Source organism: Pholcus phalangioides, unplaced genomic scaffold (genome assembly GCF_987345545.1).
Source record: "Pholcus phalangioides strain wild (caught in Gottingen) unplaced genomic scaffold, Ppha-v1.0 ptg000008l_1, whole genome shotgun sequence".
Classification (NCBI taxonomy): Eukaryota; Metazoa; Arthropoda; class Arachnida; order Araneae; family Pholcidae; genus Pholcus; species Pholcus phalangioides.
Genome location: NW_028301601.1, coordinates 21,695,748 through 21,723,440, shown reverse-complemented (window position 1 = coordinate 21,723,440; position 27,693 = coordinate 21,695,748). Strand labels below are relative to the sequence as shown.

General features: G+C 34.1%; 1 long non-coding RNA gene across 1 annotated transcript; it reads left to right on the top strand.

Annotated features, from left to right (window-relative positions):
• On the top strand, positions 1–27,693 carry LOC149083982 (uncharacterized). The gene is made up of 3 exons (XR_016193022.1): positions 1–54; positions 22,804–22,901; positions 27,342–27,693. It is a non-coding gene; the product is annotated as an uncharacterized LOC149083982 (long non-coding RNA).

The following is a 27,693-nucleotide window of genomic DNA, read 5'->3' as shown; positions in this document are numbered from 1 at the left end:
AGATAGAGTGACAAGAAACTTCGAAGCGAGCGCTGACCCCTCTGCCTGGCGGCGGTAAGTTAATTACTGACTCCTTCCTCTTCACTACTTGCCACCTCGCGTAATTAAATGAACATGTAATTTTTAATCTGTTGAACAGTGAGATAGGTGCGGAATAAATGTAAGGAAAATGAGTCTGGATTATATGTAATTATTTTATTCATGTCTAATTTTAATTGATACAACCGGCCTTCGTATCACAAACAATTACGGAGAACCATATTTAATTTTATAATTTAAAAATCGTAAAATTTTTATTCAATTACATTTTTTTTTAATTAAAAAAAAATTGAAAATGTCTTATTTGATTATTATTTTGCCCATGGAATATAAATAATCTAGTTTTCAGACAGATGATGTAACTGAGCTACATTATATATCTACGTAATTAGATTACAAGATTATGTATCTAGACATCATCACATTGCTGTTATGAATCCATATCATTTGAGCAGATTTAGTTAAATGCTTAATTTTTCGTTAGCGCTGTCTAGCGGCCAAATTTGCGGGAAGAAACAGACACAGGCAAATCAGTTAGGTGGTTAATAAAACATTTTGATGGGGAAAAATATATTTTTTAATATAAAAAAATACAATTTTTAATAATTTTAATGGACGTGATGGATTCCAGCTGATAAAACTAGAGTGATTTTTTTTTACTGACTCTATGATTGATTTATTATTTGGTTCGAGTATAATCGCACTAGCCCTAGTAAATAATAACAAAAAGTAATTATTGAATACAGTTTCAAGTGGGGCTTTCAGCGGTAGTCCCGTTGTAAATAGAAAATAGACATGAAATAAGTCGTTACGCGTATACATGTACTGTCTGGCCCAGTTATAAATTCTGAGTCATATAACATCATTGGTCCCGTTGGTCAATAATTTACTCAACATTGAAGTTTACTCAACATTCATGAGTGTTTGCATGGCGTTCACATATCCCGAGCCGAATAATTATAGCAAACACCTAAGATCTATTTGCACGATGAAGAGAGACATCACATTACATCCATGAGTTGGTATATAGTACTAATATTTATAAATGCTTTAACTGAAGTAAATGAGTTCGAAAATTGGAGTTGACTGTACGCGGCTTGTAATTTCAGTACGGAAGGAGTAGATGACTTTGTCTGATAATACTCAAAAAACCGTGAACGAGTAAGTCAAATACCAGGGAACACTAAAAAATTCCTTACGCATTTCGGCACGCGTAAGGTCGGTCAGCGTGATATTCTTATCCTCTGAAGACGATAAGAATATCACGCTGACCGAGTTTCCCACTTGGATTGAGTACCAGGTCTTCAATCTCGGTGCTCAGCGGAACGAAAAGACATACGCAAGAAGCATAGGCAAGAAGCGCCTGCGTTAAGTCTTTTGCAACAACGTGAATGACTGTTTGCGAAATGGAGCTGTCCGATTGGTTCATTCGAATTTTATTTAAATTCCCGCTCGCAATGAATTTAAGCCATAGCGCTGCGAAACACCGGTGGTGTTGATTTACTGCCGTTTACGGATTTATTTTTGAAGGCCCCGGATGTATATGCCTTCGTAGAAGTCTAAATCGGCCGTGGATTTCACTTTGTGAAGAACTCTCACTTCCTGAAATTTGTATCTATGGCGCTATAGCAGTGTTCCTCAACCGCCAGGCCCTGACATCAGTCAAACCGAGCCGTGAGTGGTTCACCGTTCAATTATCACCCATTTATTTCCCATTAGTCGTGTGTATGACTGAGCCCTCTACTAGCAAAAAATTTATCTGCTGGGCTGTTGGCGTCCAAAGGTTGAGAACCACTGCCCTATAGCAGTGAGTGGCGATGATCGATTTTTCACATTCTTGTTTTTTTACACAGCGTTCATGTTGATTTAATCTAGTTTTTATAGGTCATTTGGTGGCTTATATCAGATTATCTACGTACTCACAATGATAAGATTACGGACTGTGGACGATGTTCAATCAATCATTTAATTTCGCTTATGAGGCCAAACCCGTGCGAATGGTTCGCACGAACACAAAACATAGGTCAACATCGTATCAGCAATACAAAACAGTTCAGTTTAAAAGGTTTAGTAATTTGATCGTGTCATGATAAGATTACGGACTGTGGACGATGTTATGATTGTTTTTTGCATAGATTCCTAATTGTAGATATGTATACATGAAATTTCGTTGTGTTGTAGTTATTTTCACATAAAATTAAAATAAAACATCCCCGATACACCCATCCTTCGGGAAGGCTTCGATATCTCTCTGAGATAGATGGGTATGCCCAGTCCTTCATTGTTTATTGTGGTTAAATCAAGCTTAAACAAATATCATTAAAACAGAAACTACCATATTGAATGCGAAAGTATTTTTCGTCTTATTTATATCATTCACAAATTACTTAAAGAGTATTTCATAATAATTATTCCGTATCCAAACAGAGGTAAGGTAAAACTTCGAAATCACCACGGAGAGAGAAAGATTATTTCAGCATCTCAGAAAAAACCTTTTACTTTCCATTTCAAGTCCTTCCATCAAGTAAATCCTCTTGTAAAACTTAAATAAGTGTAAATTGTGTTATTCGCATTATTGCTGTTTTTTTCCAAAGCAAATGAAAGACTCGAGTGCAGACGAAAACACACAGCGTTGATGTTATACATATATATATGCCTTTGAGTAAAAGTTCAAGAAAGTTTAGTTCGTTAAAACATTAACAAAGCGTGTGTTAATTAACTTCTTAGCGAGAAAAGCTGTTGCAGGAAGAAAACAAAGAGAATAGAAATGTTGAGAGCGAGGGGTGTTGGGAAAACCTCCAAAAATTTTAGAAAACCTTGCGCAGGGTCACTTGAGTGCTCTATAAACAAGCGACGAACTAGACTCCGTGGTTCTTCAAGTTTCTAAGAAACATGCTTTTCACGAGTCCAAAAACCGCCGAAAGCTCATTTATGGTCTCTTCTTCTTTCAAAACCATCTAATTAAGACTACATTGTAAGTTTCTCGAACTAAGGATTACGGTTACGGGTCAAATTTAAATTTTATAAAAAAAAAAAGTTGGGTAAGCGGATTTTTCTCAGCTGCAGCTATTTCAGGGTTAAGATTATGTTTTCTTTGAGGAAATGCATACTAATATTTCAGAATGTTTCCGATTTTTCCGACGGTGAATGAAATTTGTATCTATACAAATTTCACCACTCTGTAGTGGGGTTTTAGTACCCGAATAAATCCTATTCAAATTCCCTAGTTTTCAAGTCGCCTCATTTGAGGAGCTTATTTTCGAAAGGGAAACATATACCCACTTCTGGTAAATTTGCAGTACATGTAAAAATTTGTTTTAGAAAATTTGAAAACAGCCCAACAGGTAGCATGTAGGAATGACAGAAGAATGTTTAAATACCTCTCACGACACTTTGCGAGATCACATCGAGACTTGGGATTTCTGATAGTAAAATAATGAAATGATAACTATGCCTGAATAAAGTCCCGTTTGCTAGTATGGTTGAATGAAGGAGTGACTAAATTATCGCGTTAGCAAGTGAACGGGTGAGTGAATGAATGAAGGAAACCGACCTGTCACTAAAGCTAGCTCACTCTCGCTCACTTACTCGCTCACCCACAAGGTCACTAAGTCAATCACTATAGGTTGCTCATTATATCACCACTCACTAGGTCATTCACTTACTCCCATGGTTGCTCATTGTATCACTAACTCACTAGGTCACTCACATAATCCCCTAATTCACTCACTAGATGATCTTTAGGCCACTCATTTATTCCCTAGGTTACTAATTTACTCACTAGTTCACGCGCATCGTCATTTAGTCATTACATCACTCATTCTATCAGTTCATTCTGTTATATACTAAATCACATGGTCTCTCACTCACTAGGTGACTCATTCTATCACTCGCTCCTCACCAGATCTCTCAGTCTACCACTGGCTCGCTCATCATGACACACACTCACTAGGTCGCTCACTCTGTCACTCGTTCAATAGGTCGCTCACTCACCAACACTAATAACTCACTAACCATTGTATAATTTACTGATTCTCTCAGTCGGTTATTTCTCTTTCATATGCTGGGGGAAACTAGAGAAACCGCGAGACACTCAGGCTCTGTCGCAAAAAGCAACGTCATCACTTACTGTTATCAGATACTCCGAGTTCCGATGTGATGGCATTAACTGCATTATAAAAATTATGACAATAAATATAAATATTTACACACACACGCACACCTATATTTGTAATGTTCAATTTGTGTTTTTTGCATTTGAAATGCATTCGAAATCACTGCAGCTCGTTTAACAAAAAGTACTGTAGCGAACAATTCTACCCACCGAACACAAAATGTTTTTGGCGAGAATTGACGTTGTCCCGTATGTGTGCAATCCCAATTTCACAAATTTGTATAAAGAGGGGGGAAGGATCAAATATGATCAATAATCATATCATAATAATATAATAAAATAAAAACAAAAATTATGCACAACATTCGACTCCATCTGATATTATGTTTTCATCTTGGAAAAAGTCTCGGAATCATTAACCTCGATTATAACGAAAAAAGTTCGCGTAAATTTCTTCGATTTCGTTATAAGCGAGCATTTTTTTTCTCTGTTTACCGAATTAAATTTCTAGACGTTAATTTAATTACGATTCCAACTAATTAAGATTCTGTTGTTATCTTTCGTCACGTCAAATAATTAACATCCCACGGCATTGATTGAAAATCGAATCAATTATTTTAGCGCTAGAAAAATACCAAAATCAATTCATCTTTAATTAATTAGTAATTCTTTTGCTGAAAAATTCTAACAGAAACGTAAAGAAAGTATGTAATAATGCACTTTTTTATATTTTGATTAATATTCACATAATAAATTGTTAATTAAAATTCGTATAATGGATGTTAGATCTCAAAAATTTCTTGGTTCTTTTGAGTTTTCTCCAGTTGCTTTAAATCAACAATCTGCTAAGCATTTTTGAGAAACAAAATTGATGTTTAGGTTTTTTCCAAAATGACTGGTTTATGAGAGTTTGCCATTGAAAAATAGATCACTGCGTATGTCACATTATACAGCAAATATGTTTTGCTCGATTAGAAAAACGACTTGGAAAATATAGAATCTGCTCAGTTGAAAAGCCTTAAGATTTTTCTCTTTTATATTTGAGTAGCTTATTTGCGAAAAGGAGCATTTCTGCTGTTGTCAAATTTACAATAGAAGTTAAAAAACCTATTCATCCGGAGTACGTTTGCTTTACAGAAGTTGAAAATAGCCCAACAGGTAGCAGATAGGAATGGTATAAATACATTTAAATATAATGTTTCTTGATCCAATATTCAAAAGAGTTATCTATACATTTGAATTTTGGAAATGTTCCGTTTTGAAAGAAAATTGGTGGAAATGTTACCTTTTAATCAAAATTGAAATCTGGTCAAGTCTGTAAAAGTGAAAATTTATACGTTGCTTGTTGATTCCAGACGGTTTTACCTAGCCCAGGAATAGCCCCTTACCGCCTTATTGCCATTAACATAATAAACACGATCATTCTACAGTGGAACCTCCCATTACGGACATATTTTTGAATTACGTCGACGACTCTCAATGTATTGGGTGATTATAAAAAAACTATCCCGACATATGGGCCCCTAACTATCATACCATTCACAGAAACTGAATAAATTTTGGCATAAGGTATTTTGAGGTATGCGCTCAAGAATGATATGGAAAACAACAGTGTCACTCTAACAGTTACGTTTACAGTGAGAAAATTTCGAAAATATCAAATGGCAACACCAAGTTTTTTGTATTGGAATGCGATCTCCATACTGAAAAACACTAAATAGCGTTGGAATGGCACCTGTAGCACGAAAATCCCCGGAGCTAGGCAAGGAAAAAGTAAAAGGGACTTTGCCGTGCACCAGAGCATTAATGTTCGTTTCATTCGACACACCGTTTCTCCGGCTGAGATCCCAGCCTGATTAGTCCTCCACAAGGTCATGTGGAAAATTTGTGAAACACAATAAAATGCTTTATTTTATGCTGCTTCTCTGTCATTATTGGTTGTCCTCACTTCTAGCCTATCTACCGCCGGTGATTTTCATGCTACAGTTGCCGTTCGAACGCTATTTAGGGTTTTTCACAATGGAGATCATATTCCAATACAAAAAACTTGGTGTTGCCATTTGGCATTTTCGAAATTTTCTCACTGTAACCGTAACTGTTAGAGTGACACTGTTGTTTTCCATATCATTCTTGAGCGCATACATCAAAATACCTTATGCCAAAATTTCATTCAGTTTCTGTGAATGGTATGATAGTTAGGGGCCCATATGTCGGGATAGTTTTTTTTATAATCACCCTGTATTTTACTATCCATTAACGAAAACACCTCGTTAGCGGACAAAATTTTCAAGTTCCATGGGTGACCGTTATCGAGAGAATCCACCAAAAAATATCTAAGTGAAGGAACGATGTGGATATGCTCCTTTATGTTAGGAACGACTAACTCTTCACATCGTAATTTGTACCAAAAGTATTCCCATTGGAATAAACTCATTTTCATAATCCGATAGAGCTTATCTCAAAGATTCAGGAAACCATTGAAAAATGAATTTCGAAAATAAATGGAAGTGTTCCCCTTTTAAAAATAAGCTCCCCTCATTTCATACTGAAAACTCGAAGAACTAAATAAGTGCTATATTTATTGTACCGTACGTCTGCTATTTTTTTGTCTGTCTTTTGCTTCTAGGCCTTTATTAATGATTAGTTGGTTGTTTTCCACCTACACTATGTTTCATTTAGATAACTCTCACACCCTCATCTTTATATTGACTTAGAAAACCTCTTTCTCATCATTTTTTAAGCGAAACGAAAAAGTTTTACTGATTACTTTGCGTAAATGTTGCAGGGGTAAATAGTACCGCTTTCTTAAGAGCGTCAAACAACACGCGTTATAAATGCTCACTGACCTTGAGCAAACGTCATCCGCTTGTGCAACAACATTGCCAGTTTGAGGCACCAAAATTCAAGCGCCGCGCTGCGGAAAATTAGTGTAGCTCTGGACTCAGACATGATATCACTTCGTTTAAGTGATATCTGCAAGAAATACTCCAAAGAAGCAAAGCGAGCTCATGCGCAGCATCGTTGTGCGAATAACATTTCTTTATTTTTTTTTTTACTTTTACTTTTATTACCAGACGCTCCCCATCCGATACAGACATCAGAGCGTTCCCGAAGGTCGGGCACGCCTGGAAAATCCAGGCAATTTTTTCTTTTGTCTCGTCAACGGACGAATAATACATCGTAATCACCGTCAACGGACAGATGTAGGTATATAAAATCTGAATCGCCAATAGAAATCGAGCAATATCTATTGCTCTGACTTGATAACCTTCGTCTTATAGCCGGGGTTTCCTAGAAGCAGGTTTCTACCGTGCGTGCAGCGTGAAAACTCTGATTGGTTAAAAAAACCTGAATTTCAGGTTTTTAATCAATCAGCATTTTCACGCTGCACACGGCGCAGAAATTCTACTCCTAGGAAAACCCAGCTTAAGCGTCCGTCGTCACGCCGGGATCTATTACGTCTAAAAATAAAAATAAAATCGCAATTGACAATATATATGATTAGGATCTTGAATCTTCATCAGTAATGCTGACGATTGGTCTGTTCTATTTTTGACGTCTGAGGGCTGAATTCTTGATGCTCTTCCGTTTGTCCACAAATATCTTACTGCTCTTGCCCAATTTAAAAAAAACCGATGAATTCTTAAATGGTGGAACTCAGTTATTTTTCGATCGTGATCGAGTTACTGGTGGAGAACTACGACCTTGCATACGTGTCGTCGATCTTGTTCGAGGAAGAGAATATGACGGATCTATTTCTTTGTTCCGACCTCTGTAGTAACTTGCTCTTTTGTAATACAGAAATAATAAATTTGCTTTTAGAAATGTCAGAAGATTTGAAATTCTGTTGGAGTTCATTGGGCTATGAAGAATTCTGCGAATAACGTCTCCAAAATGTTACGATATGTGCCCATTGAGTCGTTTGAAAAGTATCAAAAAGACATTTCAATGGCAACTCATGAACTTTCCGAAAAGTCCAAAATCACAAACTTTTAGCTAATTTCAGTAGTATTTGAAGATTCCTTCCTTGAGGAACATCCTGAGAAGATAAGGGATCCGTCTCCTCCAGCTCCTATAACTCCGGTGCCAGCGTCTCCGCTGAGGAGATCGCCGCGTCTTCACCATGACAGTGCGCTGGTGGCACTGTTTGAAGGCGAGGAACAGGATGAATCCAAAATCTATAATCAAGTGTCCCGCAGATATTTGAAAGATCTTCAACTCTGCGATCAAAAGCGAATTGGACTGAGTGTATTGAACTGCCCGAGCGCAATGGGGCGCTCTGTCATACAATCCTTGATCAATCAAATTTCTGATTGCGCCTTTTCGGATACGATTTTATACAACTTTCTATGGTTATTTATTATCCGTGCCCGTTGTACTTTGACTTTATTAACTTGATTGGTTTGATTCTTCGATTTACATAATTTTTAATTTTCATACACTATATGTAATCTTTGACGTATCAATAAATTTTGGTTTTGCCGGGGATGTCCTGGACCTCCCCCTTCTGGGGGGGGCGGGGTGGGCAAAGAGCTCACATTGTTTCTTGTGACAGAGCCTGGGTGTCTCGTGGTTTCTCATCTCATAGTGAGTGAAGTGTAATGAATGATTAATTCTAACGTTGTGTAGGCCTATTGCTCTCTGCGGCGATGCTTTTTATCGGGGAGATCGGCTCGCATTCGCGTCTCGAAGGTGGGAACCTTTGAAGACCGGACACACTCCGCTTCCCATCTCGGAGAGATGTCGAAGGGTTCCCGAAGGATGGGTGCATCCGGAATGTTTTATTAAAAACAACTTAAAATGACCCCCTCAGACGAAGGAAGCAAAAAAATAAAATATATTACATAAAAAATGATTGTCAACCTGAAGTCATATAACAGATAAATTAAATCTTAACAATCAACGCCAATGGATAATCAAAATTATAAACGGGATTATAAGATGATGTTGTAAAATCATCCATCCCACAAGAATCTAGTAATCGTCAATTGATCGAATGATTGCCGATAATCTTGAAATATAAAATTTTCGAATCACGATGAATTAGTCTCATATCGTCGTCGTCGTCTAAGCCGCAAGTCGTTACCGGAATCGTCACGAGGTGAACTAAAATCAGTACAATTCATTATAGGCGAGTAAATAACATTGAATTCGTCCTTGCCATTAATGACTTGATTTAACTCCTCCTTACAGGTGAACTTGCTTCGGTTTTCCATTCAGTGGTTACTTCTGTTGACGCCGACGTAGTCGAAGATGATATTTCCTCTTAAGATCAATTATTGGGGCTCTTGCCGGTTTGGACTCGTCATCGCTCCCACCTCTCAGACGCGCACTGCCAGTCTTCTTAGTATGTATGCGATGTAAATTGATATCGAGGAACAATATAATCCACTGCACGCGAGCAAGGCCAGCACGCAATACTCATAGGACACTTAAAAACTCGGAACTTTGAAACACGGTCGACCGTTCTCGGGGATAGCACCAAAATGAATTTTTGTTTGTACATGGACAAGATGTCAGGTAATACCATAAAAATCCAATCTCACCACAAGCACACTTGGCGTTGTCCGACTTCTTGAAACGTTCTAGATATGTCGGTAATGGGCCGTGTTCAGTTATCATAATCACTTTCTCTGTAGACCAAATGGTACTATTCCAACGGACGCGTTTGTGTAACTTATAGGCATCTCTTTATGGACATTCTTGTCCCATAGCAGTTGCCACTTTTGTAACAGGCCATTTTTTAGCACCTGTTTGATGTGACTTCGTGACAGCAAAAGTTGTTCTTCGTTGGGAGATTAAGAACATCTTTGGCCAATCTGTCCGCAGTTTCATTCCCCGCTATTCCTACGTGGCCTGGGATAGGTTGGGAACCGCAGAAAACCAACTTCAGCCGACCACCACTGCGGCAACGGTAGGGTTCGAACCGGGATCCTCGCGATGTACTAATCACTGTCTTTAGAAGTGCTCTCCGAGGCCGTACCTTCCTTTCGGAAAGAGCACAAACTACCCCAAGATGGTTTCTGAGTGGTTAGCGGCGTTGCTTCTCTGTCTAGGTCTACAACGATATCGTTATTCTATCATCACACTTCAGTCATAGTTAGAGAAATTCATAGCAGAGCGGTGTGGCAGCATTACGCATAATAATCATTGCACAGGAACAAACGTCGCGTTGGGTTTATTAGACGTGCACTCACATTCCAATATGTACCAATTCGTTAGAAGTTCTGTAGAGGAATACGGGCGAGGTTCAGGTGTGTTTTCGTAATAGTAGTAGAAGTCATGTCTGTCTGTTTGTAGCAATGTCATGGGAACCTGGGACTGTTGGTGCTTGTTTAAAGCAGTGGCTTCGCAGCGGTTAGTTCCGGCTGCTTGTCCACATCAGTAATACGGTGATTGCCAGGTAGAGGGCGGTGCTCGCCATCATCATATTTGGTTGTGATTATAAATATCTAGCGGTGTGTATTTTACGATCTTTAAACGGGAGTACATGCTTTTTTTTTCAAGCGAGAATGCTAGTATGCCTCTAGTACGTATGGTGTATATGTTTGCAAAATAAATTAAACTCATGAGGGAAAAGCCACTATGAAATAAATCAGCCTCTCTGAAACTTTGGCCCTGGAATATTTCGGGGAGACCAGTGCGGAAAACCATGAAAAAGGAAGATCACGGTAATAAATTAGCGTGAGGGTCACAGAAGAGAACCACAGCAATATAAAAAAATACAGTTTTTGCAAATAAAAATTACTCAAAATAATTTTTTTTTTTTTTTTGGTTTTTAAACGGTTGCCAAAATAATTAAAAAATTGGGAAAAATCCACAAATTGAAGAAAAAAAATTAATAATAATTAAGAACTAAAATAAAAATCGAGATTACAGTTTTTTTATGGCAATTATATTCGGGGAAAAAAAATGACACAAAAAATTTAATCTAAATTTCTCAAAAAATATTTCTTATATTCCCATTTCAAGCTACATAAATTCCAAATTAAAAGCGCATGCATAACTGAACTCATCATCGTCAAACTCGAAACCATTTAACCCACAACTGCAAACTCATAACAAATGAAAAAAAGAACAGAAAAATATTTCTAATTTCAGAGACAAAATGGGAGAAAAAATACTCTCTAATCTCATCATCTGATTTCACAACATGAAAATTAAACTCAAATTTTAATTAATTAAAAGTTAAAGCGGAAGAAAATAATTTTTGAACAAACTAAGCGGAAGACGCGCGCAAGCATTCCCCTTTACATCATCTCAGATAAAATCATTTTATTCATCGGTAAAAGAAATCGAATGTGACATTGATTAAATGATCTAATTAGACGGGTATTAGAGAGGTAAATATCCCTGTTAATAACAGGGGAAAAAAATGGAAATTCCGTACCTTACAAGATTAATTTTACGTAATTATGCAAGAAATATAATTATTGTCACCTTTTCCGTTTTTATACAAAACAAATAACCGAGAAATCAAATATTAATTTCATATTCCATAATATTTTTTTTTTCCGGACTAAAAGAATGTGATTTTTTTGCATTGACGTAATTTTATAAGAAATTTTATTCACAAGATATTTTCTTCTAAAAAACAAAAATAAAAAACATTCGTTTTTTTTGGAACGTTGATGATAACTAAGCAGATTTTTGCTTTTTCTGAAGAAATTTCTTGTTCCTTTTTTCGCTATTTGAATAATAATACTGTCTGGAGAAGTTTTTTGCAATCTTCATAAAGAACTCTTTCTTTGAACACAAATCTTTGAATGAATACGGAGAATTGTCTGGCTCGTGATAACACTTTCCTTTTCTTTTAGAGCTTCATAACATACAATGATCCTTATCTGACAGCATAAATATTCAGAATTCTGGAAAATATAGCCATATAATAATATATATATTTTATATTTATACTTCCATATTTTTTCATAATTTTGCAGAAGTTTGCAAGTTATATATATTTTTAATACAAGAAATAAAAGAGCGATATCATGATATATCACATCAGATAAGAGTAATCATCACATAGAAAAGAGATATTTACAAAAAACACTTCGTCTATTTAGCTCCTAAAATTTACAACGCCTTGCCATTCGAATTAACAAATATAGCTTTATATTCTGAATTTAAAAATGAATTATTTAGTTACATTGCTGCTATCACTAACATTGAGGACTATTTTTAAATGTATATCACGGGACTATGCGAATACGGTACTTGAATTAAAATTGCCGCTTTATATTATGACTATTGTGCATTATATATGACGGTGGAAGTTTTTTTGACTGTGATAATTAATTTCAAAATTAGTCGTCAGTACGGGTATAATTTCCCTTTGATCACTCATATATATCGATACACTTGCATATGTTTAGATCTATCGCGTTATATCGTATCGCATTAAAATTATATGGTATTGTGTTGTTTTTCTTTCGAATTTGAATGTGAATTTGATTGAATATAAAAGTAATTTTAATTAATTTCTTTTTTAAATAAATGCCAATTTATTAAGGGATAGATATATTTTAAGTTGTATTAGAGAAGTGACTATGCATGTTAAAAACAAATAAAACGAAATTCCGTAACTTGCAAGATTAATTCCAATGCAAGAAATATAACTACTATCACCTTTTCCGTTTTCATACAAAACTAATAACCGAGAAATCAAATATTAATTTCATATTCCATAATATTTTTTTCCGGACAGAAAAATATTCTAAAAAAATGTTTTTTTTTTTTTTGTCATTGACGTAATTTTATAAGAAAAGTTATTCCCAAGAGATTACAAAAGAAAAAAAATGCATTCGTTTTTTTGTCTGAACGTGATGATAACTAAGCAGTTTGTTTTTGCTTTTTCTAAGGCAATTTCTTTCTTTTTTTTCCCCCTACTTGAATAATAATACTGTCTGGAGAAGTTTTTGCAATCTTCATAAAGAACTCTTTCTTTGAACACAAATCTTCTCTATTGAATGAATACGGAGGATTGTCTGGCTCGTGATAACACTTTCCTTTTCTTCTAGAGCTTCATAACATACAATGGCCCTTATCTGACAGCATAAATATTCAGAATTCTGGAAAATATAGTCATATAATAACATATACAGTAAAGCCTCGCTTATCCGACATAAACGGGAAGGCAGAACGTCGGATAAGCGAAAATGTCGGATAATAGGGAGGTGTTAAGACAAAGCCTATTAAACGCCAATCCATGTTAATATTTTACACATTAAGAAGCTAATAATCATGTTTTATAACAAAACAGAATGATTACAGAAAATTAACAGTTACAGAATATTCTGAAGTTAAATACAGTGTACTTGAAAAGTTCAGTCCTGTGATGATTTGAAGAAAATTTTGATCGTAGTCTGCTTTCATGATGAGTGGCGTTTCTTCGCTGCCAAGTCTTGCCATCTTTGAAGCATTATTATGTCACTTCATGTAGCTTCTTGTTGCTCAATGTATTCAATCGCAGTTTATAGAGCCTTAGTCGTTGTGTGTGAAATTCGGAGAAGCTCAACTGTTGGTGCTCTTCAATTGATGTCATCGCAATTGACAAAAGCGACAATTTCCTCATCAGTTATTTCATACTGATCATCATAGTCATAGTCTAGACGGGCGCGCCACTGTACAGTCATGGTAACTAATTCGCTGCGGTAGAGTCGGGAGCAACAGAAAATAGACTACGCTCACGCTCGAAACTTGCAGTCCTTGTTGCCGATTGATGCGGGTTTTGTTTTGTTTTGTTTTTTTTTTGCTGTGGGACGTCGGATAATACGGAATGTCGGAAAATCGAAGGTCGGATAAACGTAATCCTACCGTATTCCATATTTTCTCATAATTTGTTGTCGGTTTGTAAGTTATACACAGTATTTCCTAATACGAGAAATAAAAGAGTGATATAAATGTTAGTTTTGTGAAGAGATAGATGTATTTAATGCTACTGCATTTCGTTCATTTATCAGTTGAAAATTAATAGAAAATTTTATTATATACATAGAATTATTACTATTTCTGATGAATTGCAAAATTTTCTTTCTCATGATAACATATTATTTTTTTCCATGTCATTTAAAACACACACAATATCTCTACCTAACTTGCACTAATGAGGAATTTTCAATCTGTTCCTTGTTAGCCCTGTTGTCGCATGTTTTACATCTTTCATCATTAGAGGGAATATTTTTTTATTTGTTTTTGATTTTTTTTATAACAAAACAATTGTTCAGGTAACTTTTTAACCGAAGTGGTCCCTTGAACAAGACTCATTTCAGGGCCCCTTGTTAAGGCGTGTGACGGACCATGCTCCATGACATTACTTTTCGAAAGATTCATAGTAATTAGGAATTTATAACCTGAAAGAAATTAAAATATTATTTTATCCTCAGACTTGAAACGCAAAAACGCAAATCGAGGGGAAAAGCCATACGGAGTGGACAGAAAAGAAATACACGCTTTCAGCATCTCATGGGAGAAACAATATTATTATACACATAAAATAGAATTTACGATTAAGGATTGGTAATTTTGATCATTTTTGTCGCACCACGGTCATTTTTCGCACACGAGGGCTAATTACACCTTGACCTACAATTCATTGCCAATTCCGAACTAGCAGGCTTGCTTTTTACACTTATCGAGAGATTGGTGCACTAACCCCTCGATGGGGGGACTCCCTGCGGTAGAAATTTTTCCTGTGGTCATGTCGCCGTTTCTGTTGTACCCCTGTGTTAGGAAAGTTTTCTGACAAGGGCGAACCAGGTATCGAACTCACGACACCTCTAAACATCTTTTGGTAATTTGGGCGAGTATCTTATCGACCTGGGCTACCGCGCCCCATTATGGATTGGTTGAATAAAAAACTGTTATAGATTGAATAAATGAATAAACTGAAGTGCATATACAGGGTGTCCCGTATATGCGGCTTTTAACTATCAACTGTGTGTCGTAAAGGTATGATTCCAAATTAAAGAAAGTCTTTTAAAAATTATCCTGTACCAGTTTTAGGAGTGAAAATATTGTTATAAAATAAAAATAAAAAATAAATTGTTATACTGTTCCTTTGTCCTCTAACTTCCAGTTAGAAAGTGATTGCGCTGTATTTTTTCGAGGCCAACAGAAAAAATTAAATTTCTATTTGCTGAGATATTTGAATTCCAAAAACTGAGAAAAGTTATAAAATGACAGCAAAAACCAACGGGCGGGGCTCCTTTATCTCATTTCTGCCATCATTCCCCCCATATTTTCTCTGATTTTTCAATTTATCCCTACTACTGAAAAGACATGTACCTCGTCCATATTCCTCTGCGGAACGTCTAACGAATTGGTGCATGTTGGAATGTGTATGTGTAGTGAACCTGACATGAAGTTTGTTTCTGTGTAATACTTGTTGTGTGTAGTGCTGCCATCTGCCATCAAGCTTTCTTACTATGAGTGAAGTGTAATAATTGAATAATTGTATTGTTGTGTAGGCCTGTTTCACTGTGTGTCGAGACTTTTTTAACGGGGAGATCGGCTCGCATTCGCTCCTTGAAGTTGGGAACCACAGAATATCTCTACGAATAACGCACTTAGGAACTTGGAGTTTTTTTCTCTTGGCCTCAGGAGATACATGGCAAAAACTTTCTAATTGTTAGTTAGAGGACGAGGGGGGGGGGCAGTATACAAATTTAGATTTTTATTCTGTAGCGCACAGTATTTTTACTCTCGAAAATGGAACAGGGCAAATTTTGAACACCTTATAGCCATTTTTTTTCAGTTGAAACTATACTTCTGCGGCGTAAAGTTAATAATAAAGATAAGCCGCTTACTTACTGGCTTATGCTAATTACATGCTAATTACCCTGCTTATGCTAATTTTGTGAAGGGATCGATGTACTTAATATCATCTCGTATGCAGTTTTTTTTTGTGATGTTATGAACGAAATAATTATTTGGTGTGATTCTGACAATTGATTATAATTTATTTGATTATAATTAATTTGATTAATAATCAAATCAATATTTCTACAACATGATTGTTATACATAAAAACATTACCTTATTAATTTTATACGTGAATGCTGGGAAATGAAGTTATATAAATACAATATACTTCTTTGAATGAAATGTAATTATATTCCTTCAACTTTTATTGTTTTTCGTCCATTTAATACTTAAGGTTCCGCAATATTGAATATTTTTTTATTATGGAAATATTTCTATATATAAAAATAAATATACCTGATGAACATTGCGAAATTTTCTAGCACATGATAGCTTATTACCTTCTTTTTCTAGAGCTTCATAACATGCAATAATCTTATCTGATAACATAAATATTCATCAAAATGTACCTATATAATAAAAATAATATATTTTGATCATATTTCATATTTTCCCTAATGCGTAAATTGTTTGTAATTTACATATTTATTAACATGATAAATAAAAGAATGATTCATGTAAATGTTAATTTTGTGACGGGACACAGTATACATATTTAATATTTTCATATGTACAGCCTATGAAGTGATATTAGGAAAATAACAAAATAAATATTTGGTGTAATATTCTAGCGATAAAAATTATATCCAGATTCAATGTCCGGGTACGCATATTAGTTTTAATTAAATTCAATAATTTTATTCGTGAATGATAAATGTAATAATGATGCAAATGCCAATAAATTTGCTTTAAATGAACTCTAATTGGCTTACCTTAACCAAAATAGCAATTTGCTGTTTTAGTAGTTAAAAATTCATTGAATATCACAGAATTTTTATTAAGACAATATTTCTACACAAAAGCAAATTTTTGATAAATTGCTAAATTTTCTGGCTCATGATGACATATTTCTTTTCCTAGAGATTCATAACATGCAATAATTCTCATCTGACAACATAAATATTCTCAAGGTTGGAAAATATAGTCATATATTTTCAAAGCTTGGGAATACATGCATACATATTTTTTTTATATGTTTAATAATATATTTTACATAATGCCATGTATAATAATTTATTTACCAATATGTCGGTTTATTGAAATATATTTATTAGTATGAGAAATAAAAGGGTGATGTAAATGTTAATTTAGAGAAAACATAGAAGTATTTAATATTCTATTTTATACAGTTCACATTATGGAAATAACGAAATAGTTTGTGTAATTGGAATAATGAAAAATTATCCTATATTTATTATAAATATTAAATGAATATTAATTTTAATGAAAAAAATAATTTTACACCAGAGTCATAAATGAAATAAATATAGAAATACGAATGCCACAGCAGGAAAAAAACCAACGTGGCTGAAATGAAATTATAGATATAGACAATAAAGTGCTTTAAATTTTAATTAACCTCATTGTCGCATTTAGTTCATTTCCTAGTTTTCATTTATTATCACGAAATTTTATGGGAATATTTCTATACAAAAACAAACAAATTTCTCATCACTACAAATTTATTGCAAGATTTTCTGGCTCATGAAAATTTATCTTTTTCTAGAGTCTCATAACAGACAATAACACTTACCTGACAACATAAATTATTCTAATGTTAGAAAATATAGCCATATAATAGGTTATATAATTTTTATATTCATTAAATGCTTATTTTGTGAAAGGATGAAAATTTATTTAATAGCATCGTCTCTATAGACTATATAAAGTGGTAGCATGAAAACAATAAATTTCAAACAATTAAATCTGATCCACATTGAATGTCAGGATAAAAAATGATATTAAAATATTATCTAATTATTTTTCTAAGCAATTGGTACATGTAACGAAATTACAAATAGACAATAAACTACTTAAATGAAACCAGAATATTTACGTTACATAGCATTTTGTTCATTTAGTTGTTAAAATGTTATTGAATGTTGCAAAATTTAATTATTAAAATATTTATATTTAAAAAAAAAATGAATTTCTCTGATGAATTACGAAATTAAATTGATTTAAAATCCAAATTCAAATTAAGCAAGGGATGCTCTGTTTTTAAATTGAATTTCTCTCCGCACTTCAATATATTCATACTTTGGAGATCCGAATAATATTCAATTAAATTATTTCCCAGCATTATTATTATTTTTTTGATGAAGAATTTCCACATTGAAATTATAAATGGAACAAATATATTATTTCTCTCTCCCTCTCTTACTTTTTGAATGAGAAAGATTGAGTTTTTGTCCAATTCTGGAATTGATGCATACAAATAAGAAAAAAAACGAAACTACATACAGTATCATGTATGTGCTCAGAGTCGCGTGAAGCCTAGTTGTGACTAGACATTTTCAATTTTCTTTACGGTTCCTGTTTCAGTATAAAATTATTTTTTTTTACCAATAAAAACCCTTATTTATTTATTTTTTGTACTAAAATTTTTTCAAAGCAAATAGTCCGTTGCCATAGCCGAAATTAAAATAATAATATAAATAAAAAAAAAAAAGGTAAATAATGAGAAAAAGAAATTCTTACATCTTTAATTTTACGGCCTGCTGCTCTTTTTCCAAATTAATTTGTCTCAGAATAGACAAGACGAAAAGGAGAAGAAACGCGGCCTATATTTTTATAAGAAAAGATAAGAAAGGGGCAATTTTTTTTTCTTCTCCATTTTGTGAAATAAGAAGAGGATAACACGACACGCATTATATGCATGTATATAAAAAAAAACGTTCTTGTGGATTCAATTAATGTTTCTTTTTTGCCGCTGAATTTAGAAATACTGAAGTTTGGAAAAGTTGTGTAAAACATAAGAAAAGTAAAAGTTACATTTTTTACAGCATTTTTTTCCTTCTCCTTTTCGATGTTCAATGTAGAAAAGAAATTGAAAAAGACTTGGAAAGGGGGGTTATGGAATTTTTTTTTTACTAAAATACCATCATGACATTTTATTTTTTAAGTTTCAAGATTTGTTATTGTCACTAACGATTGTGAAAAAAGTTCAAGAGAGATAACATATACAAACAAGGGACTTTTTAAGCATGTTTTTTTTTCATTTATAATTGAAAAAAAAAAAAAAAATAGAGTCAACAGTGTGTTGAGTGAAAGTTAATCAACACGAACATTCCAGCGATGTTAGAAAACATTGAAGACGTTTTAAGTAATGGATGACGTCGGTTTACTCTCTGTATTCCATTGGAGTTTGACAAAAAAAAACCTTTTAATACAAATACAACGCCACAACAGGCAAAATGCCCAAGTCAACTTGTCGACCCTTTTTGTATTATAATACTTATTTCAGTTTTCCGTATTATTCTGACAGAAAATGTGAGTATTGTGAGTGTTGGATTGGATATTTACATTTTTTTTTAAAGGAAAACTGTCAAGTTTGGATTTTGTTAGATTTGAACGTATTTGTTATGAATATGGACAAATATGTGTTGGAAATAATGGAAAGGAATTATACTATCACAAACTCGAACAAATCGAGTTTGAATGGACATTGATTTTGTGCTATTATTCATTTTTATTATTAGCAAAACACCGTTTTTCTAAACTATTGAAAATTTGCAGGGAAAAAGTAATACAGTAAAACCTCCCTATAACGGACACCCACGGGATCAGACGTTTCGTCCGTAATGGGATGGTACGATATGTGCGTAGGAACTCCGTTTATATAACTTTCACATTTATACGATCTTTGGTTTCGATCGCATTTGGGTTTCGTATACATCTTAATGTTAAATGGCATGTGACTACTACCACACACCACTAAAGGTATGTGCCATGTGCATTCTACTGTGTGTGTGTGTGCGCGCGAAAGTGATACACCGGTAGTTATGAATAATCAGCAATTGTCTCGATAAAGAATGTTTGATTAAATTTCACTGCATTTATCGCTTTTATCGGTGACTACGCATAGTTCCCAAATAAAGTGTGAAAGTCTGATAAATATGGGAAAATGTGTATATAACCATTCTTCTCTTCATTAAACCAATTACTTATTTTTACCCGTGCATGATATGTGCACTACTCACATTTTGCAATAACAGTCACGTTTAAAATAAGTGTGAAGAAGATAAAAACAGTTTTTCATGACAACATTATCTGTCTTGTAATGTTGACTTTCTTCACACGTTGTCAACAAATAAAACCAGCGCATTACCATTCGAATTCACCATCCTGGAACATGCTCATGTTCCTTTAATTAAGTAATTAATCGACGATTTATCATATTTACCAACACGAGCTTGGGATTAAACATAATATTAGGTGAATACGATAAATTCTTGGTTTATGATCAAAAATTAATAAATAAGAATTTGGAAAAAAGATAGAGTTTGCCTGATTTTACTGTTCGCTAACGGTGAGTGAAATGCATGAAAGCCCTATTCCACGGGATCGGGGATCAGAAAAGTATCCTTTAACGGGGAGTGTCCATTAGGGGAGGTTAGACTTCATTAAAGATATGTAAACCCTTATTTGTGAGCACATAAATATGTGTACGAAATTTGAAATAAATAGAAAGTTGAATAATATATTTGACCATTCAAGCGGATTTTAAAATTCCCCCTGATCCGCATTATAACTGCCACCGTGGAAATCCCTAAATCCTCTGCAAAATACTGCTACCTGTTTTAAAGAAAAGTATTTTTTTCACCGATCTTTTGCGCAGCTGATAAATGTTTTCCACCACCCCACACCGAGAATAATATTTACCTATAAACAAGTAAGATAAATACGCAATATTTTTCGATTAATTATACTGTACGCATATCCCTATCTTTCCCTATAAAGAAAGGGAAAAACACCGTCTCTTTCCGTCAGTTGTCAAATTTTGAACTAAAGCTGACTCTGCCCACTGGCAGTTGATCAGACAGGTTCGGAGGGAAGAGGGATAGAAAACATGTTATTAGGCTAAGACTGTCGCATAGAGCTAGCTGGGCCAAAATAAGAGGCATATTAGGCGAGATATGTCGTCATTGACGCTGTAAAAGTTGATGATTTTTATAATAGAACATAGTTTTTGAGGCTTTTAATAATGGTAAAATGTGAGACCTGAAAAGGGGAATATGAGACCCGATTCTACAAAATACCTTCATGAAAAAATAATTTTAAGTATTTGAAAGAAGTAATTTTGAGAATTAATGAAATACCAATAAATTCAAAATAATAAAACAATAGTTTCAAAATTAATAAAATAATTATAATTTCAAAATTAATAAAATAATTACAATTTCCGAATTAATAAAAAAGAAATAACTTCAGAATTAAAAAAAAAGAAATAATTTCAAAATTAAAGAAAAAGATAAATAATTTTAGAATTAATAAATATTAATAATTTCGTAATTAATAACATATTAATATTTTCAGAATTAATAAAATATTAGTAATTTCCGAATTAATGAAAAAGAAATAATTTCCGATTTATTGAAATTAATGTTACGTAATTGAATTTCGTAAAATTATTTCGCAGTTGATGAAATTTTCTAATTAATAGGAGGATAATTATAAAATTACTGAAAGAAATAATTTTTGAAACAAATATTTTCAAAACCAGTGAAATAAACAATTTCGAAATTAGAGTGAAGAATTATTTCATAACTCACGAAAAAAAAAATCCATGAAATACTGGATGAAATTGAAAATTAATAAAATAAATATTTTCGAATTACAAAATTAGCGGAATGAATAATTCCATTAAATAATTGCATAAATAAATTAATTAATTAATCAAATTAATTTCGGAAAAAGTAAAAGTATTGGCCTGAAACATTTCTAGTAGAAAGAAATGATTTCAAAATTCAATAGAGGCATAATTTTCTGATTATAAATGATGTCTTCAAATATTTTGGGCCCCTGTTGATCTTTCTGGTAAGATAAGGTTGGTGGCCCACAAGCTCCACGGGCCAGCTAGTTCTAATTTGGCCAGCTACGTCTGAAAACGTTTGTACAACGCTGCCTTAAAATAATATAAAAGTTTCGGGAGGATTTTTCTTACCCCATGTTAAATATCTTGGCATATTCCGATAGAAATTATTGATCCGACATGACATTGGCCCCGATGGTGAACACGAAAAACTCATTCAATATAGAAGGCAAGTAAGTGTCACTTGCGCATCCGAGGAGTGGATTAATGGATATCTGTGAAGAGAGTCGCGACATTGATGTCTTTTTCCTGTTTTTGCCCAGCTCACGGTCAAAGTGCGAGTGGCACTCATTGGCATCACGCGATCTTTATCGCTTCAGGAAATCCATCTATCTAGCCTCCGAATGGAATGGTCTCAGTGGTTGTTGTACACGTAGAGACATCGTTCATCAACTAACGATTCAGACGTTTGTGGAAAGCAGAATCCGTGTTTTCGCTTCAGCACTATGTACTCATACGCGAGTATCGCAGATGCCTTATAACAAATCGTGAATAAATTGAAATGAATGGATCACTTTTGGGGGGTCTCAGAAAAAAATCACGAGTGTGAAAATCAACTGTTTTATCGTGAATAAATCTTGAATTATCACGCTGCTATGATAACCATCAAAATGATAATAACCATAATCTGAGTGAAATAGAAGTACGTGTTTGTTCAGAATTTCGTAATTGATGAATATTTTTACGAAATGCAAATGCAGTTCACTTAAAGTATAATTAATGATGCCGTTTTTTGTGATGTGAGAAATTATCATTAAAATAAATGCACCGATTATGCTCTATTTATTTACAGGAGAAATGTTGAGCGTACGCGCGAGTTTTTTTATCGATAAACAGTGAATTGCACATCAATCGACCATTGGGAAAAATATACGTTGCGACTATGTTAAGGTAAATGCGATAAATCAGATATTATACCTAGTAACTGGTTATTATGCATACTTACCAATCATCTTGTTAAGTTTGATAAATTTATCAATTTTATCGGCGAATATGCATAATACCCAAGCGTCTCCCTCTCTATTTCTCTCTCTCGTTGTTAAATTTTATAAATACTAAAATAAATGTCACTTTTACTACATCACCAAACACCAACTCTGGCCATATCGCTATAGTGCAATTTACTGCCATTAGTGAGATGGTTTGGAAGTGAAGGCGCTGTCTATCGGTGGTCGCCTCGAGTTCGTTAGGGAAAATATCTAATCAATATCCTCCCTTGGGTTCGAACCCGGGACCCTGACAACAACCTTCACGATGGTAGACGAGCATCTTACCACCAGGCCACTCGGGCACAACGTCACTTCTACTGGAGATTATGCGTAATACCCAATCTTCGTTGTTAAACTTGGTAAATATTTGAAATTTATTGCCTTTGTCTGCGATTACGCATAATACCCTAATGTAATTAGTAAATTCTTTGAATATGAAGAAAATTCCAAATGATTCCCAATAATTTCACACATGACTGTGAGTCAAACCTCTAATATTCTATGGTTTGCCTCTCTCTCTCTCTCACACACATATTAAAATCTATCATGCTGAGAAAAAACATTATGATGAGAAATTTACTCTATAATTTAACTTATACTGACCCACTGGAAAAACTATCAGTCCCTTGGGGTCCCAGAGTGTCTGTATCATCGTAATGTTACTTTTTGTGGAGTTTATTGTTTTGTCTTTTTCTCATTTTGATTGTATGCTTTATGTGTTGTGTTCAGTTCAATTAAAAAAAAATGATCATGTTGAATGGGATTTACACACGATAAATAAAGAAGTAATGCGTTTCGGAGAGAAACCTCAAAATTAATGAAGAAATTAGTGTAGAAATTAGTTTCGGCGAAAATATTTAAAAGAAAAATGAAAACAACTTCCTATTACGTATACAAAAAACTTTCACCTTATAGAAACCAAAACGCTCTATCTCTCGCATAGTTTTCGGGGATTTACTATAACTCTCCTCCGGTTAAACACGTACTTTTTTGAGCAATGTTTCCGTATTGGTGTTTTTTTGGTTTTTACACTCATTTTGATTGTCCGTCACAGAAAATTTTTGAAACAGTTTATATATATATGCATATTTTATCCTCATTTCCACCTGTTTAAATATTCGATATTATTTGATGTCATCTAGTTTCGGTAAAATTTTAGGGAAAACCTCTCTTTTTTGATCAGGGGAACGGTGCATAAGGCTTTTGGTCTTCGATAAATACTATTCTGGTATTACTATCTAGGAAAAAGTAATCTTGTTTGTTTACGTAAACTTATGCAAATTATGTTTTGGAGAATGTGTCTCTCATTTTCAAGTCAAGTTTACGATTCGTTCTGAATTATGTAGATTCGAGTTCATGAATAGTTAGGTAACAAGAGGACATGTGAAATGAATGAGTGTATGTGCAAAGAGAGAAATATTTTGTAGTTTCAAAGGGGAAAAATATATTTTTTAAGTAAAAAATAAAATGATGGCAGTTGCATTTCAATTCGCGATATGACATTGCTATTATTGTATTTTCTGTAAGTTACCTTGATATTTACAGAAATGGTCACCATTTAGCTCCATCAACGATAATTAAATGTATGATTTTAGTATGACATGGAAATCATGTATGAGTTACAACACCTGCACTTCATTCGATATGTTATCCTTGTCACTACCGTGGATGAGATATCTGGTTTTCAAATTAGTTTATATACAAAGTGTCCCATAAATCCATAAATACAGTGAAACTTCGATATAGCGATACTCTTCGGAAGGTTAAAAGATATCTTTGTGGAGGAATTATATCTAGCACGTTTAACATCGTAGTTTTGAATGAACATAAAATTGAAAGAATGAGTATATTTTTGAATGAGGTTTAAGAACAAAATTATTCTCACGAAGGGGGATTTTTTAGTTCATATTTCGGTCGGTAGAAAACGGTTCATGAAAAAAAAATCACTGAATTCCCTTCACAGAACTTTTCTTTAATCGCTTTTGAGCACGAGACGTTCGTAAAGCTTTAGCCGGCGATTTGTTGCTGGGGTAAAACCAACTTCAGCTGTAGTCATTTATCCACCAATGTCAAAATCACAATGAAAACCTTATGTAAGCATTAGGAGAATTAGTAAAGAAAAGTAACCGGAAAATTCAGATATGAACTGTTAATCGTACACATTGCATTTTATATGACTGTGATTTGAATATTCCCAGTGATTGAAATTTGAACTAACTCTTTTTTCTTTACCAAAACAAATCCTTTTTTTGTAATAAAGTTTTCGTTAATCGCATTTTAATATATATTTTCCTACAATTTTTATGAATCGTTTAACTATTTTCGAAGTTATGGGGCATCCTGTATTAGTGATAAGCCAAGATATTGTATAAAGCTGATTTCACCAATTTCGAAATATCTACTGCGACCAATTTTCACATTGAACTCGTTAAATATCTCTGATATTTAATCAATGATCGGAATGTGTAGAATTTTTTAATGCTTGGGGGTTTTTGGGTAGCATTAGCTACTTCCCCCTCCTGATTTTTTAGCTTTTTCCCGTTTATTCTTTCGAATATATTGTGTTTTATCTCTATGAGCACTCATTTTCCAAACATTTGTAAACAATCCTCTCCTGCCTCTTTTCATTCTCTACTCACGTACATGAACACTTTCCCCCTTCACATACCACCCCACCCCCGATGATCTGTAAGTCACCAGACACACAACCTGTAAAGGACGTGTTCAATTCCGGTCTAGTATAAAATACAAATACAATTTAGACAATGGCAACCCTAGAATATCTAGGGTTGTCACTAATACAGGGTATTAGTGAAAAAGCTGATTTCACGCTATCAGGTTTGTCTCTCATTTTGTATAAATTTATCATACGTCTTACATTACTTTACACAGCTCCTGCCTGGATGTATGCTAGAAATCATAATATTATTTCTCTTGAACGTTTCCTAAACGTAACATTCCGAAGTTTTACAGTATTCTCCCTGATTCATCAGAAATAGGCATATACGCAGAAATATCAAGAGTGGAACAACCATGGATTATGCCAAAAGGCTCTCCAGAAACTGTTATGATTCTCTAGATTGAAACAATCATGACTATGAACATCTTTGTGCAAAACTCCAATTACAATAGCACTGATACTTTTAGAATTGATAAGTCCTAAGTTTTTCTCGAAATGCCCAGACCCAATATTTCGGGTCTCTGATATGAACTTGTATTGTATGGCTAATTTCTCGCTTCTGGTACAGTCAGAATTGATACACTGCATATGTCATTGTAAATATTTAATTTTTACTTACACATATTATATTCTATATTTACATAAAAATGAGTATTATTAGGACTGCAACTGTTCTGATGTACATTATCCATATTCACATAGCATTAATGACATCACTATTGACATGCTGCATCTTGTTCATTGTATGGTGAAATTTATTCATATTACATCATATTATCACATATAATTAGTTGACATCAATTTCCATCAATATATGATATCCATTAGTTCCTGTGGAGGTGGCTGGCAACTCCCGTGGGTAAAGATGCACTTCCAGCCACCTTTCTGAATTTTTCGCCAACTTGGAGATGGTGTGAAATGACTCTTAAATTGCCATCATCATACAAATTCTGTTACTGCATTTAATTGGCAGAGCGATTATGAAAGGTTTCGGGGGGGGGGGGCTCCGGTATGAGCTAGCTGCTGTTAAAGTTTCATTTATGGCAACCCGATGTACGAGTGAAGGTTCAAGGTTTGCCTCTGTGTAATTTTTCCTTTCACTCACCTGAATATTCGAAGAAAGCCTACTTTATGAAAACGTGAGGCTCGGTGATTTCTCATGGGGATCAGTGAAAATAATTATTCCGGGGAAGGGTTTAAACAAATGCTGATTACGTACTTGAACGTAAATAAATCCCATATATATATTTTGCTACAATGGTGTTTCTTCATCCATGTCTAAATGTGTGAATATCAATAGATCAATGCATTATTTGAATATAAATCATGTTCCTAGTTCTTATGATGTGTATACTCGATTCGAAATCTATACCTTATAGGAATAAATTGATTCCATTGGTATATATGTACAGTGGTTTACGAATTACCACAGAGATTGAGATGGTTTTATACGAATTAATATTTCAGAATTTCGTTCGCTACTGACATTGATATATTATAGTATGGAATTATTGAAATGGGTATTATCACCTCCTAGCCAGGTACCATGTATACTGAAATTCGATATTGATTCATTGAGTATATTCGTTTGTCATTGCAGTGTCTTGGCATAAGTTTTGTTCTTGGGTAATACTTTGTTGAATGAGTTTTCTTGTTTTTCAGTTATTCATGGCCTAACGAGAAAGATTTCGTAGTCATCTAGAACAGAACTCTTCGACACAGCCGGGATGACACCGACGAGAACACCACGAGGAATACGAATTGGAATGCGTATTAAAGAGATCCAACAAAGTGTTAAAGCTGTTGCGTTTTCTAACCTTTTGCGGTCCTATGTCGAAGTGGACCCGACATAATACCGCATCAGGAAACATTGGTAATCCATGGTTAAAATGGACCTTTTTACGATAATAATAACTGTAAATTCGGATTCATAGCAGAGCTCATAAGCGTACAAAAACCAGACCCCAGTCACAAACAGGGGTCTTCCTCATTGCGGGAGAGGCGCTATAAAATA